Source organism: Cebus imitator, unplaced genomic scaffold (genome assembly GCF_001604975.1).
Source record: "Cebus imitator isolate Cc_AM_T3 unplaced genomic scaffold, Cebus_imitator-1.0 Scaffold681, whole genome shotgun sequence".
Taxonomy (NCBI): Eukaryota; Metazoa; Chordata; class Mammalia; order Primates; family Cebidae; genus Cebus; species Cebus imitator.
Genome location: NW_016107996.1, coordinates 379,148 through 384,569, shown reverse-complemented (window position 1 = coordinate 384,569; position 5,422 = coordinate 379,148). Strand labels below are relative to the sequence as shown.

The 5,422-nt window shown below is 42.4% G+C and overlaps 2 protein-coding genes across 5 annotated transcripts in view; one reads left to right on the top strand and one right to left on the bottom strand.

Moving 5' to 3' along the window:
- ZKSCAN3 (zinc finger with KRAB and SCAN domains 3) overlaps positions 1-395 on the bottom strand; it is a 25,379-nt gene extending 24,984 nt beyond the window's left edge. Inside the window, exon 1 of one of the 2 annotated variants that reach the window (XM_037734860.1) lies at positions 311-395. The gene's annotated coding sequence lies outside the window, so the exon portion shown is untranslated. Of the gene's footprint in view, positions 1-240 lie in introns of both variants that reach the window. The other variant, XM_037734857.1, reaches the window with a different exon arrangement.
- The window catches only part of ZSCAN31 (zinc finger and SCAN domain containing 31), a 25,803-nt gene that overhangs the window by 14,251 nt on the left and 6,130 nt on the right, over positions 1-5,422 (top strand). The window contains exon 1 of one of the 3 annotated variants that reach the window (XM_037734863.1): positions 542-674. The exons of 1 other annotated variant lie outside the window; for it this stretch is intronic. The gene's annotated coding sequence lies outside the window, so the exon portion shown is untranslated. Of the gene's footprint in view, positions 1-541; positions 675-2,108; positions 2,214-5,422 lie in introns of those variants that run through there. One more of the 3 variants, XM_017518431.2, reaches the window with a different exon arrangement.

The window sequence follows — 5,422 nt, the reverse complement described above, 5'->3', positions numbered from 1 at the left end:
AAACTTTGTTATAAAAGCCTCAGCCTGTAAGCGATCGGGGGAATCTGGCTGCCCCGGACTCTTCGCAGACTTACTCCTGTAAATAAACCTGTTTGGCCGTGGAGTTACCTCCTGTTTCTCGCTCTCTCTTCCTTTATATCTTCCTAACACCTTCCTGCTCTGTTCTGCGTCTCTACGACCATCTAACTCCTAAAGGCTGGGGGCCGCTCCCCACAGAAATCCCTCGCTGCATTTCTTCACCTCGCACCCAGCGGGGCTGGGATTTCTGGCCCCGGCGTTTGCAATAAAGGAGTCACCAGGATGCAACCACCTCGGGAATTCCTAGAAAGGAAAGAGTTGCCTGGCTTGAGCCAGTGGGCTCAGAACTGCTGACGCATTTCCGGCCTTTGCGGTGGTCATTGGGGTGCTGCAGCCCAGACACCTGTTCCGTAGCTTCCCGGTGCCCGGAAACTGGGTCTCGGTCCCCGGTCGGAAGCCGCCGGTTCCGGGAAGATTTCCGGTCTGTGCCTCAGAGTAGGCGGGGAGGGAACGTCTGCGCAGGCGTGGCCCCGCCCCTACACTTTCACTGGCCGGAAGCCTCAGTGGAGTCGGGTGAAACAGTCTTTCCTTTTCTTAGCTAACGCCGGGAGTTTTTTGTCCCACCTCCAAGACGATTAAGGAGCGCGGACACAAAGGTGAGGTTAGAGCGAAAGTTTAATAGGCGAAAGGAGAAAAATTTATGCCAGCAGAGACGGGGTCCCGACCGGGAGTACCCACTGTGGGGCCAGTTCTGGGGTCTTTTGTAGACTGGAAAGGAGAAGGAATGTGCTTAGTCCGCGGGCTGTCTTGGCGAACGCTTGATTCAGCTTGATCCGGGAACCAATCAGGAGCTGAAATGATGATTCATAGACGCTGCTTAGCTTGGCCCAGGACCTATCAGAAGCTGAAGTGAAAGTTTGGCCCCGGACCAATCAGGAGCTGAGGTCATGAATCACAGAACCCGGGCTTATAGACTACTAATAAAGGACAGTAGAGTGCCCACCGGAACCTATCAGGGCCCACCGTGCCCCTGCCCACAAAAGGAGAAGAAACTTCCTGGGAACCTGCTCACTATACAAAGGACAAAGGCGTTTCTGTGCCAAGCCTTGTTCCCTTATCTGAGTGAACTGGAGGCTATGTGCAAGTTTTTATCCAAATGGGCTGGAGGTTTTCCTATCTGTGCAGCTGGGCATATCTCTAGGCACAACACCCTGTGCTGGTTCCCTTATCGGTGCCTGCAGCCTGAATTTTTTCCCAGACTGCGTTTTTTGTTATGTGGGGATGAGGCACTGACCCATGGGTGGGGGCAGGCTCTCTCCCCTACCCCCTCCCCATCTTAGCTATCTACCTAAGGCAAGCTAACTAAGTCCTTCCACAGGGTGGTGGGAGAGACCCCTAGAGAGGGTGGAGCTTTGAGGTGGAAACTGCGGTCGAGAGGTAGAGAAGGGATGCACCTCGCTCCCTGTCAAAAGCCTTATTTCCTAAATACTCATAACTTTTATTTAACAAGTCAACATTATGCAACGTTTATCGCATATAGTGTTCTTTAAATATTGTAAAATAAATCACAATCATAACTTGTCACCTCTAGTTTCTAATGTATCTCTAAAAATTAAGGACATTTCCCTACATAACCACAATATTATTAGCACACCCAACTAAGTGTAGGTGCTTCACCTAACACCTAGTCATGTTTAAATCCCTCCACCTCCTGTTGTCCCACAGATGTCTTTTACACCTGTTTGTACCAACTAGGATCCAGTCATAGACCACTCACTGCATGTAGTTAAAAGTCTTAATCTAGAGCAATTTTACTCTGCCTCCATTCCTCTCATCAGATTGCCTTGTTGAAAAGGAGGCTCCTCCAGTCATCTTACAGAGCATCCCCATTTCTGTATTTGACTGTTTCCTCATGGTATTTAAGTTCTGCATCATTTTCTTGTCATTGTAATTGGTTGTCCTTTGGGATTTATTTTACAACACAGGTGATTTATGATTTACATGATCTCTTTGTTGCTGTTGCTAATTATGCTAACATGAATGAAAACATTCTCTTTTATGCTGTTTCTGTCATGTTTTTGTTTCAATGAAAGACAATGGGGACACATCAAACTGCATTGTTTCACTCTTTGCTGTATGACATGTAATAGACCCTTAGTAAATACCTGTGAAATGAATTCCATTGTGGATTACATGTAATGCATAGAAACTTAATCTTGTATTTAGGATGAGCTCTTTCACTTCCTCCAGGAGTATACCTTGTACACATTTTTTTAAATACAGCTTTTATTTAATTGTATTGTAATTATATCCTCATGAGCTATAAACACCTGTGTGTTCCCAACTCTTAGTACAGCTCCATAAATTGATTGTCCAGTGACTGCACTGCTTTTACAAAGGTTAAGCTGTTTCATCTTCTGTACAGTAACATCTAAACTAAGTGGATGTCTTTCCAGATTGAGTGCAATAGCCTTCATACCTTTCACTTTACCCTTTTTTCAACTCTTGACTCTTCTGCTTCTACTCTTGCATTTCTGCCTCCACTCTTGCCTCTATCCTCATTCCCTCAGCTCATTCTCCATCCAGTAGCAGAGCTCCTCTATACATAATTCAGCCTGTCACTTCCTTTCTATAAATCCTCCAGTGGTTTCTTTATTGCATTTATAGAATTCTAACTCCTATGCTGTACATGATCTGACTCCGGCTTGTCTTGCCAGCCTAATATTTTGTCACTCTTCTCCCACATGACTGTAGACATTCCAGCCTCCTTTCCTGTCTTTGATGGCAGGATGCACTTCCTAAGGGCCTTTGGATAGTCCAGAGGGCTCTTCCCCTCCCTCATCCCTACTCTGCACGGCTCACTTCTTTTGCACTTAAGGGCTCAGCTTAAATGTCACCTCACCTTCCACCACGCCCTCTAAATAGGCTGTCCGTTTATTTGGTAACTCAGTGCCTCATTTGTTCTCCTCATAGTAATCATCACAACTTGTAATTATTTTATTTACCTCCTTACTTATTTTTCTTGTTGCCCTTATTTTCAGTATGTCTTCCGTGTTAAAATGAACACTCCAGCCTGGTCTTGTCTTTTTCACCATTGTAGCCCTAGTGCCCAGCCAAGTACCTGGCATGTTATGGTTGCTCAATGAACATTTATTGACTAAATAAGTGAATAAATGGGTCAGTTACTAGTAATGAGTCCTTGCCCCTTGTCTCCTGGGCCTTAGTTGCTAATAAAGTCATAAGCTGAGTCAGCTGTCAACTGCCTTTTATTTTTCTGTCCCCTTTTCATGAGTGTGGAAGTCCACTGCAGGCCCTGGCATGGAACAGTCAGCCTGGTTCCCTAAAACCTGAGACACACCACATTTAATCCCCCAGGATTTGAATTCTAGGATGTCTTTGTTCCTTCAGTCAAGTCAGTTAGCCCACAGCATCAACTCCACCAACTACTCTGTGTTTGTTTCTGGTCCACTGGGATTTTTGTCTTGTATTTGTAACTGACCATGTCACTCTCTTTATCCCCTTTTATATATCATCTCCCAGTGCCAAATGTTTGGAGTCAATTGGTAATTAATCATAAATTGGCCTATATCATGTCACCCTGGAAATCTGAATCCAATCTTTAATGTGTTGCTTTTGAGCTGCTGTTAGGATGTTCAGGGGGATACCCTGGTGACATCTAGAGATCGGCTTCAGCACACAACTGGGAGGTCACCACTGGGCACGGTCTGTCCTGGATTTTCTTGAATATTTCTTCTAGTATTTTCAACTGTCTACTGAGTATTAACATATGAAGTAAATATTTTATTTTGTTGGGTCTATTTCCGCTATGAAATGAAGATATGCAATTTACTAATAATTCTTTACTAATAATACCTGCTCGTTGATATTTATGTAATAATTGCTGTGGGCCAGGTACTGTGCTAAGCTTTTTATATGCATTACCTTGTATAATCACAACAACTGTAAGAGGAGTACTATGGTCATTATCACTTTAGAGAGGACACAGGATTTGAACATTATTCACTGTACTACAGTGCTTCACCAAAGATGATCTTAAACAGCCATTCCGTTTAATTCATCAGATGTCTACCAAGTACTTGTTCCCTGCTAGGATATCAGATAACACCAAATTTGCATATAATTGAATTAATCAGGTAAACATGAAGATGAATTCATAATTTTGTGGCAAGTCCAGATTTGTAAGTCTTTTAGGCATTTTAAAAATAAGAAGTGTCTGTAATATTTAGCAGTTTGGGAGAGGAGATAGGAAGAGGTGGGAGGACTGGCTGGGAACGTAGGGTAATGCATATACATCCTGGGAACAGGGGTGGTTTGGGGGACAAGAAGAAAGAATATATTTTCCCTTCTATGTTCCCTTCTCTGTCCTTACCATGGCTTGAGGAAGTGAAGGGGAATATAGTAGGGGAATATATATTTATTTATCCAGAAAATGTTTATAGAGCACTGACAGGCACTGTGCTAGGCATTAGGAATAAAGACAGTTCATGACGGTATAAGACCAGGAGGTAAATCCTAAGCACCAATTGTGGGGAGAAGAATACAACTGATGGAGGAATATTCCACCTGTGGCTTTGTATATGTGAGAGATTTCCTGTAGTGATCCAGAAAGCAAAACAAAATAAAACAAAACAAAAAAGCCAACCCTATCTCCATGGTTTCTCAATAGCATTAAAGTGCAGAACCCATATTTGCAGAATAATTTTTGCCTATAAACCTAAGGCCATGAGAAGCTACATGTTTAATAATAATGGAATCCAATGCAAATTCATAATTAGAAATTTTCAGACTTTCAGTCTTCCTGCCCTGAAGACAACAAGCCCAATTACCAGATGCTACAGTAAGGAGTAAAAAGATAAATATTTGGCCTTGGACATTGACAAAGAATAAATGCCATGATCTTTTTAACTCTTGATATCCTTAATTCTGTAACATAATTTTATGTGAATTATGTCTTTCCCATGGTAAATACCATAAAGGTAGGGACCTTTCACCGTTTTGAACTAAGCACCTCACACTATTCCAGACACCTAATAGACACATAATATTTGAATGAATGGAATAAATGCATTTTCACCCAATAAAGTATAACTGAAAAACTTCCAAGTGCTCTCAGACCTTAATAATTCCATTAGCATTGGGCAAAAATCATATAAAACTTAAATTACACCACTAAAGTCAATGTATCAGTGTAACTATCATTAAACTTCCCAACTTAAACAGCCACAACCCTGCAACATATTCTTACCATTTCCATCCTGAATCTTACTCAGTATTTTTTTTTAAATACAGGTCTAACACTAGGACAATAAAATGAAAGCCTCAATGCCTCTCAGTTTTCCGTAAAGTCTAAGGTCTTAGCCTAGAGTTGAAGGCCATTTTCTAT